At 39.4% G+C, this 10,895-nt stretch overlaps 1 pseudogene; it reads right to left on the reverse strand.

Annotated features, from left to right (window-relative positions):
* Window positions 1–647: 647 nt before the first annotated feature.
* On the reverse strand, window positions 648–1,417 carry LOC106558411 (annotated as a pseudogene).
* Window positions 1,418–10,895: the final 9,478 nt, after the last annotated feature.

Below are 10,895 nucleotides of genomic sequence, written 5' to 3' on the forward strand. Positions count from 1 at the left end.
ATATACCCATTTAATGCTATAAATTTCCCTCTAAGCATTGCTTTTGCTGCATCCTACAGATTTTGATAAATGTATTTTCATTTTCATTGAGTTAAAAAATGTTTTTAGATTTCTTTTAGCCTCCTTCTTTGACCCATGTGTCATTTATAAGTATGCTGTTTGATCTCCAGATATTTGGCAACTTTCTAGCTACCTTTTCTTATTTTATTTATTTATTTATTTTTTTGGGGGACAAAGAGAGAGTGAGAGAGAGAGAACACAAGTGAGGTGAGGGGCAGAGGGAGAAGCAGACTCCTGCTGAGCAGGGAGCCTGATGTGGGGCTCCATCCTGGAACTCCCGGATCATGACCTGAGCCAAAGGCAGATGCTTACCAACTAAGTCACCCAGGAGCCCTCTCACTACCTTTCTGTTTCTGATTTCTAATTTAATTCCATTGTGGTATGCAAACACACTTTGTATGATTTCTCCTGTTTTAAAATTATAAGGTATATTTTATGGTCCACAATGTGGCCTATGTTGTTGAATGTTCTACATGAGCTTGAGAAGTTTGTGTATTTTGTGGTTGTTGGATGGAGTATTTTATTTTCATGCCATGTTATCTTGAATTAAGTAAAAAAACATCCAATCACTTTACCTGCAGATTATTTTACCTACTGCTCTGTTTGGCGGCCACTCTCTTGTCTCTCTTCAGCAATAGTGAGACAGATATCTTTTCCTCAGGGAATGGAAATCTTTGTTTATTTGCCTTTGCCAATAACAAAAATGTTGGAGAACTGGATGGCAAAGCTGTTGCCTTTGGCATCTTTCACTTGAACCACATCAAAAGAGCCAGGATATCTCACTCTGTTGGTGATCATGCCTATTTTTCCTAAGTTAGCACCTCTGGTCACCACCATAAACAGTCTCCAAATCAATCGGAAATGTCACTCACCTTGATGAAGGAATCAGAGTAGTGGATGGTGTGAGCATCATGAGTCAGCAGATGAGGGATTCCTTTTGTGCCGACAAAGATCTTTCTCAATTTACGCAACTTGATTGTGGCCTCCTCAGGTATAATACGATGGATGGCAAAGCAACCGTTGATGTCATAGATCACAGAGAATTCTCTCTGGTCTTGTCAATGCTGATGACATCCATAAGAACAGCAGACTAGGTTATATCAGTCCAGACCTTGCTATTAATCTCAAAGGACCACTGCATGCAGAATGCCTTTACTTCATCTCCTCTTAGGGCATATTTAAGTCTGTTCCTCAGGAAAAGGATGAGAAAGAGACATTCTCTCAGCTTGTAAATATTGGTGTATGGACCAGGAGCAAAAATTTTGTCTAGTTTATCCAGTATCCAATGCTTTGGAGCAGCTACACACTTTGGATGCTTCTTGGAGTCATAAGCCCAAGCAAGCACTACGTACTGCATGGAGTATTTTATACGTGTCAATTAGATCAAATTGATTGATAGTGCTGTTCAGGTCAGCTATATCCCTACTGATTTTCTGCCTGCATGACCTATCAATTACCAACAGAGAGGGGGTGATGTCTCTAACTATAATTATGGATTTATGTATTTATTTTTTCAGTTCTACTAATTTTGGCCTTATGAAATAGAACTGTCCTTATTTGAAGATGGCATGATTTTCTATGTAGAAAACCTCAGGGAATATATCTTTAAAAACTCTTAGAGCTAATAAGTGAGTTCAGTAATGTTGCAGGATACAAGATCAACAGACACATATCAATTGTATTTCTATATACTAGCAATGAACATGTGGAAACTGAAAATAAAAATTATACTACTATTAAAAAATCTCACAAAATATGGAGTACTTAGGTGCCTTCAAGGAGCTTTCAGTGTAGCCCTGTGGTGTCCTATGCTGTGGCCCAGCACACACACAAAATTAGCTTGGCCTATCAAGCCCTCTAAGGAACTTGTAGCTGGAAACTTCTGAAGGATGAGGTCATGAGCAGTGGGAACAGAAGTTGAAAGGTTATTAGGTCAAGAGAGATCAGAGGAGCCATGGAATCAGACGTGGAGACTGGTTATCAGAAAGAATGTACCACAGGAGCGTAGAAGCCATGAATAGAGAAATGGACAGTAGAGGGTGAAAAAGTCAGTTCGTGACAGTACCTATAGGCAACCAATGTGGGACAGCTGTGCCACATTGGTGTCTCAAGTGAAGATCCTCAGACTTCTGGATTCCCATGTATGTGCGTTGCTGGAGTCAGTACAATTTAGGTCGCAGATGATGGAAATCTAACTCAAACTAGCCTGGGACATTTATTGAGTCACTAGACTGAGAAATCCAGGGGTTAAACTGGCTTTAGGAGCTCAATATTTCTAGACCTTTGCCTCTCCTTTCTTTTCTTCCATCTTTGTTTTCTTCTCAAATTTTTGACTTCACTCTTTAGGCAATTTATTTCTCTGTAGACAATAACTAATGACTCAAAATTAGTTGGTTCTTATAGTTTGTGGTGCCAACAGAGATAGAGCCTCTTTTAGGATGTACTTCTCTCTAAAGACTCTCACTGGCCCAGGCTCAGTCATGTGTTCATCCCTAGATCAATTCATCTGGCTAGGGGCATGGATCACCCTCACTGGCTAGTGCTGCTTGTCATTCTTCTCCTTTGATTTTGGTTCTCTTGGTGGTTAGGAAAGTTCTCTCTCTTTTTTTTCTTAAGATTTATTTATTTATTTATTTATTTATTTATTTATTTATTTATTTATGAGAGAGAGAGAGAGAGAGAGAGAGAAAGGCAGAGACATAGGCAGAGGGAGAAAAAGGCTCCTTGCAGGAAGCCTAATGTGGGACTCGATCCCGGAACCCTGGGATCACACCCTGGGCCGAAGGCAGATGTTCAACCACTGAGCCCCCCAGGCGTCCCGGTTTAGGGAAGTTCTAATGTGGCATGCTAAGGGGAAATGGCAAAGAGATGAGTCTCTATTAGCTTAAACCTGAAAAAGGTGGCCACATCCCTGGGGTTCAGAGAGGTCCTGAAGTTTGCCTCTTTCAATTGATTCTGAGCACAGGCAGGGGAAGGGTAGTATTAGCTTTTGGGGGGTAGTAGTAGTTTTTAACTGCTCAGACCCCAATAGGCTCCCCTAGCTACCAGCTCAGCTCCATTCTCTGGCTAATTTTGCCTGTGCCTCATCCTGAGTTTGACACATAATGCCATGTCTGAGCCAGAACTTGAAAAGCATTCTGGTTTTCCACTTCTCTATCCTGTTTGACAGTGTCCCAGGGCTTTCTCCTGGTCCCGGACCTACTAGATCTGGGGCTGAGGGCATTGAGCCCCTGAAACCTCTCACCCATGGAATAGCTTGAATTCTATGGGCAGGAGGGACGTGATGGGCTTCCTGGCAGAGTCTGGCATTTTAGCATGTGCTTGAGGAGGCAGGACCAATGTGCTGGGAGCATGGAGCGGGTTCCTTCAAGTGCAGCGTATTAGTGATGAGTGGAGAGGAGGCCACCGGGAGGCAAAGGGATGGAGGGCTGCCAGATGCCATATGGCAGGAGAAGGCCATGGCGAGATCTCTATGTATCCCCAGGGAGACGGGGTCTCAGATCCATCTGGGGGTCTCTGTGCTGCCCTCTGGATCCCTGCTGGCCACTGTGGCCACATCCTTTGCCCTGCCTGGTCACTGAGTGTCTTGCTAGCATGTGCTGCAGAAGGGTGCCCTAATGAAACTTGGGAGGTGGATCACCAAGTGCTCATCATGCCATCCCCACTCCATTCAGCCCATCTTGGGTCTTAGTGGTGCTGAAGATCTCCCTGAAGCACTAATGCGTGCGAAGTCCCATGGCACCATGATTTCAGGAGAATGAATAATATGACACTTTAGTATTCCCTATCATTGAATTGAAGAAGCACTGTTATTTTGCATGTCCTTAAGAAAATGGAAACTTTGCCAGCTAAACCATGAAATTCCACTGATTGCAAGATGCATCTCAATTTCATAGATGAACAAAGGGCATCTCAGAATGTTAGAATATGGTATTTTATGATTAGTGTGATGGTTAAGAGCCCAGATACTAGAGCCAGGCTGCTTGCGTTTGAATCCCAGCTCTGTCACGTACAAGCTACGGGGTCTTGGGCCAGTCACTGTTACCGTCACTGTGCCTTAGCTTCCATGACCCTATAATGGAGACAGACCTGCTTCCTAGAGTTGTTGTGAGGACTGAATATGTGTGTAGAGCATTTCGAGAGTGCCTGGTACATAGTAAATACTGTGTCTTTGCTATTTTTATTTTTTAAACGAATATTACATCTGCTACATACAAAAGCAGAGGATAAATAATGGCCTTTGCCACCACCACCACTGCCTTGCTGCCACTCCGCTCACCAGGTAAGCAGGGCTCTTGCCAGCCTTCCACAAATTTCTTGGCAGCCTCATCTAAGAACAGGTTTCTTGCTGCTCAACTGCCAATATGGGGCTGTCAGGCATAAGTGAGACCATAAGCCAATCTGGGCATGTCTGAGGCCAGTCATTTCCAACCAGACCTCTCAACACTGTAATCCTCAGACCCTTCAGGACAGACAAGCCCCTTCCCCACCCAATAGTCCCATCCAATTATTGTTATTCTCACCCTGTTTCCTCCCAGCTATAGCCCCTTTCCACCAAGCTTTTCCCAAAGGCCCTCTAGAACACCCATTTCACTGCAAACAAAAGCCACCACCTTCTCAATCTCTTCCCAGAAGGCTTTCTTCATTGCCTTGCAGCGTTAACTGGAAAATGACTCCCCTTCCATTAAGGAGTCACCTCCTCAGCCTCCTCCCGTCTTGGGGAGAGAGGGCAGATTCTTCTGGCTCTTTGCTGCTGGGTCTAGACTAGAGCATGATTCTTCTGCTGTCAAAGCTGACCCTTCTATGAGCTGCAAACTATCATGCTGAACATTTTGTCTTAAAAATAAAGGGATTTTAAATAATGCAATTAATACTTGATAAATCCTCATTTTAAAAATGTCATCCTTTCCAGATAAGGCCAGGCTCCTGGACTCACCCCCATCCCCGGCTGCTCTCTGGTGAATCCCAGTTATCTGGTTGGTGCATCTTTCTCCTGACCTTTTTCTCTGCAATAACCCATATACAGAAATGTAGAGTTTTGGTGTTTGAGTTTGGAAAAGAACTACAAATGGCATCTTACTATAAACATCATTCTGTAACTTACTGTTTTCACCTATCTGTCCTGGCAATCTTTTCATATGTAATTCTACTTCATTCTTTTAAGTTGCTGCATTGTAGCTCTTTTTGGAAATACCATAGCATTTTTGTAACTGTTTCCCCAACATGAACATTTATGTTGTTTTCATTTTTCCCTATTATAAAAAATGCAGCGATAAACAGCTTTGCATGTGGTGGTTTACACACAAGGGAGAACCTTTCTCCATTTCTAATATTTTGAAAAGAGTAATGGCTGTATTGTTTTTATAAAGTAGGTAATGCATATTATAAAATCGAAGCCATTTAAGAATTACAATGAAGAAACAAATAAACCACCAACAGTTTCATTACCCAGAAAAGAAAAAAATTACAATGAACATCTGGTGAACAGCATCCCAACAATCTCTTTATGCCTATGTCCAGGTAGAAGCCAGCAAGGTATGTAGAAATAATTTTATGATACTGTGATCATACCAGTCATGTTATTTTCAATGAAAAGTGTGAAATTTGGTTTTATTTATATATCAGTGATGAAAAAGGAACCAGGGGGAAAATAAAGGAACTGCAGAACTTGATATAACTGCTTCTCTCCACCAGGTCTACTAGCCATAGAGTGAAGTGATTGGAAACTTCTTTTCCTTCCCTCTCCCCTACCTTCTCCTCTGCCTCCTTCTCGTCCCTTCCCTTTTCCTTCTTCTTAAAAGTCTCCATAGCCACTATCAGTTGACTCCCACAAGAGAAGGTTGGGACCTTTACATTTTCTTGTTCCCTCACATCCGTTTTTGCTGGTTCTATCAGATTTACTTTGTCAATTGTTATAATGCATTCTATTCGGCAAGGCTGTGACTCCCCAGTCATTTAGTGGAGATCCTATAGTTAGTCTTAGTTTTATATTTTAGTGGGTTCGTTGCTCATAGCTATCTATTTCTGAATTCTGATCTCTCCCTTGGTTGGCAGGATTTGTCTTTCAAAAAGGGCTAATGAATACTCAATTCCCCAAGTCTTTCCTCACTGTGGATAGCATTCATCTTTGAATAATAAATTGGCTGGGTGTAATATTCTTGAGCCATACTTTCTTTCCTTCGGAACTTTGTAGAACATTGCTCCACTATCTGTTGGCACAGCTAATTTCTATGGAGAAGTACAGGGAAATCTGTTTTTTATTCCCTTTGCTGATTTGCTCTTTCTGCTTGACCATCTGAAGAACTCTTTTTGTACTTCAAGTTAAATAATTAAATCAGGACGTGCCTCCAAGTTAATGATTCTATATTCATTTTTTTCTTTCTATGTGGTATGCTTTTATGATTTGCTGATTCAGTTCTTGCTTTATTTAGAGAAAATTTACTCACGATAAACCTCTGAATATTTTTTCTATTTTATTTGTTGTGTTTCCTGTGAGCTCTTGTTTTATTAAATCCATTCATCCACTCAGTCAACAGATATTTATTAAGGGCCTACCAAGTGCCAGGCATTGTGCCAGACAAAAATCCATGCCTTCCTGCAGTTGACATTTAAGAGGGATGAAGAAATCGGAAGTAAACAAAATAAATATGTACAGTAGATAGTGTATTAGACAGTGATAAGTGCTGTATGAATTGGGGAATATATTGGGCTAGAATTGTAAATAGGGTGGTCAGGGAAGGCCTCATGCAGAAGGTGACATTTGAGAATGGCTCCAGCTTCTCTTGATTTGCATTTTCCTGATCAATAATGAGGTAGATTGTCTCTCTCTCTTTCTCTCCCTCTTTGTATATATTTATTATGTATATTATATACATATACAGAGATTATATGTATATATATACACATAGAGATTATATTGAGATATATATACGCACATACACACACACACACATATATATATACACACACACACACATATAGGAAGAGAAACACAGAGACATAGAGACGGAGACAGAGAGACACAGAGAGAAACTATAAGAATTTCTTTTTCCTTTGAAATGCCTGCTCATGTCCTTTGCTTGTTTTCATTGCAATGCTTATCCATTTCTTAATGATTTGTAGTTCTTTACCTTCGATATGCTGTTGTTTCTATGCGTGACAAAGATCTTCTCCCAGTCTGGGACTTGTCTTCTCGTTTTGATTATAATATCTTTTAACGAACAGACTTCCCTAATTTATCAATTTTCTTTCAGTGCATTTTGGGTCTTTTTGAAGAGGAAGTTCTTCCCTACCCCAAGGTCATAAAACTATTGTCCACTCAGTTTTTAACTTTTGCTTTTGACTTTTAAGTGTGTGATCCATCTGGAGTTAATTGTTGTATATGGTGTGAGATGGAGCAAAACATCTGGTAACATACATACTCAACAGTTAACATTGGCGACCTCTGGAGGGTAGGGAAGGTGAGGGAGGACTTTAAGTTTTTTAAAAATATGTTCTATCATATCTATCTATTTGAGTGAATGGGTGACGGGCACTGGGTGTTATTCTGTATGTTAGTAAATTGAACACCAATAAAAAAAAAATATGTTCTATCAAAGTGATATATCAATGCAATTACAAGTCATAGCACTTTCAATATATTGAAAAACAGCAGACCGCAGCCTCCTCCCCATTCCTAAGCATCATTCTCCAGAGATCACATTTTGTTGTAACCAGTATTAATCCCCTACATTTAAAACAATATTCTTGTGCTAATATTTCTTGGTTCTTTCAATTTTAGACATTATTTATTAAGGTCCTACCATTCAGGATGAGGAGTTACCTCTTCTGCAGTAGTGCTGCCCACCCCAACTCCCTCTTCCCCCTGCTTCAATGTAGTTCTATCATAATGTTTGATGAAACAAATGTTCAGTGTTTACATTATTATGACTGTAGACATTGCTCACAGCTGAATCACAGAGTGAAATATGATTACTTTTTCTTCTCTATTACAAGCCTTTTGATTTTTCCTGAAGTCAATACTTGCTTCATTTAGTCCATTTGCTTTTGTTTTCTCTACACCTATGATTAAGTTTTCTTCCAAATTTTCTAGCCAGAGTTATAAAATGACCCTTAATGTAACCAAGCACATCAGGTTTGTTTCCTTTTTTTTTTTTTTTTTTTTTTTTTTTTTTTGCGTTTGGAGATCCCCTTCCTGTAAAGACTTTTTCATTCTCCTTTTCCAATTTGGACTTATTTTTCTTTAAACATGTTGCCCAGCTCTCTCCTTCCTCTTTCTCTCCCATTTTTCTAGTTCCCATGTTACCTTCTTTCTATGTCATAATTCTTCACTTTGGGGGAGCACATCTTCTAATATCTTAGTGAGAAAGGGAGCATGAGACTAACATATTTGGGGGGACTGTATATTTTTGAAAACAGCTTTATTCTCCCCTCACATGTGATTGACACTTTGCTAAATTTAGAATTCTGAGTTGGAAATTATTTTCTCTAAAAAATTTAAGGCATGCTTATTGTCTTCTAGCTCTCATTATTGCAGTTGGTAAGTCTTCTAACACACTGATAATCCGTCTTTGATCCACTTTTCCCTTCTTGAAGCTTTTAGCATCTCCTACTTACCCACAGTATTCTGAACTTTCGTGATTCTGTATATTCAGTGTGGGTATTGTTTTCATTTATTTTGATGGGTACTTGGGGGTATGTGGAGCCCTTTCAATCTTATGTCCTTTATGAAGACTCATGTCTTTTAGTTTTGAGAAATTTTATTGTATCATTTATTTAAAATTTTTCTCTCTAGTCTCTTCTCTGTTACTCTTATTAGTTGAATGTTAGACCTCTTATATTGATACTCTAATGTTAAAAAAATTTTATTTTTTCTCTCTCATTTTGTGTGTGTGTGTGTGTGTCTGTGCATGTAAGTTTGTTACTTGATGGTCTTGGCTTCCAGAGTTCTGGGGACTGAGGGAGGGAGAGAATTACCACTTAGTGTGTATATTTGCTAGTCCGTTTTCCCTCCCATTCTTCATAGTATCTGGTGTTTCCCATTTTCCCAGAGATTAAATCTCCTGTCTTCTGAGTAGAGGTGTAAAAGCTGCCTGGGATAGAAATGAGGACCTGCCCCTTTTAAGATTTTTAATTAACCCTTCTATTTTTAAATTTATTATTATTTTTTATTCAAGTATAGTTAACATTCAGTGTTATATTAGTTTCAGGTGTACAATATAATGATTCAGCAATTCTATACATTACTCAGTGCTCATCATGGTAAGTGTATTCTTAAGTCCCTTCACCTGCTTCATTCATCCCCCACCCCCCAACCTTTCCTCTGGTAGCCATCAGTGTGTCCTCTATAGTTAAAGCCTGTTATTTTTTAAAAGATTTTATTTATATATGAGAGAGATAGATAGAGATAGAGATAGAGATAGAGATAGAGATGATAGAGATAGAGAGAGAGAGAGAGAAAATCTGTGGGATGGGGAGGGGCAGAGGGAGAGAGAGAAGTAGACTCCCCTGTGAGCAGGGAGGGAGCCCAGTGCTGTGAGGTTTGATCCCAGGATCCTGGGAGCCAGAGGCTGATGATTCACCAACTGAGCCACCCAGATGCCCCATTAACAGTCTGTTTTTGTTTGTCTTTCATTCTCTTTGTTCATTTGTTTTGTTTCTTAAATTGCACATATGAATGAGATCAAATGGCACTTGTCTTTCTGTGACTGGCTCATTTCACTTAGCATTATACTCTCTAGCTCCATCCATGTTGTTGTAAAAAATCTAATTTTTTTGTGGCTGAATAATATTCCATTGTATGGATAAAGAAGATGTGACATATATATCACATCTTCTATATCCATTCATCTATTGATGGACACTTAGGCAGTTTCCATAATTTGCCTATTATAAATAATGCTGCTATAAAAGTAGAGGTGCGTATATCTTTTTGAATTAGTGCTCATTCTCTTTGGGTAAATACCCAGTAGTGGAATTACTGGATCCTATAGTAGTTCTATTTTTAATTTCTTAGAGAACCTCTATACTGTTTTCCATAGTAGCTGCACCAGCTTGCATTCCCACCAATAGTGCATGAAGGCAAGGGAAACAAAAGCAAAATTAAACTATACAGACTACACCAAAATAAAAAGCTTTGCACAGTGAAATAAACCATCAAAAAAAAAAACAAAACAAAAAGATAACCTATGGAATAAAATATTTGCAAATGATATGTACAATAAGGGGTTAATATCTAAAATACATAAAACATTGATATAGCTCAACATAGAAAGAAACACACAAAAATTCAATCAAAAATAGAAGACATGAATTGACATTTTTCCAAAGGCATAAAAGCATACTGATGACCAACAGACACATGAAAAGACGCTCAATATCACTCATCATCAGGGAAATGCAGATCAAAACTACAATCAGATATCATTTCAATCTATTTTCAGCCCCATGCATTGCTCTGTCTTCCTTGGTACTCAACATCTCCAATTCTGAAGGCTTTCTGGGTTCTGTGGAAATCAGCTTGTTTCTCCCTTCTGATGGCTTCCTCTGGCTAGCTAAGTCAGCTACCACTCCCTGTCTACTTTCCAGCTTCCAACATTTGACATTTCTCTTGCAGATCTTTTCTTTTGCCCTTTTTTTGCCATTGAGTTTATAATATTTACAAAATTACTTTAGAGTTGGTGCCTAGGTGGCTCAGTCAGTTAAGCGTATGACTTATGATTTAGGCTCACGTCATGAACTTGGGGTCGTGAGATCCAGTCCCATGTCAGGCTCCACACTGAACATGGAGCCTGCTTCAGATTCTCTCTTTCTCTCTCTTTTTTTTTTTTTTCAAG

Source organism: Canis lupus, chromosome X (assembly GCF_011100685.1).
Source record: "Canis lupus familiaris isolate Mischka breed German Shepherd chromosome X, alternate assembly UU_Cfam_GSD_1.0, whole genome shotgun sequence".
NCBI classification, from domain to species: domain Eukaryota; kingdom Metazoa; phylum Chordata; class Mammalia; order Carnivora; family Canidae; genus Canis; species Canis lupus.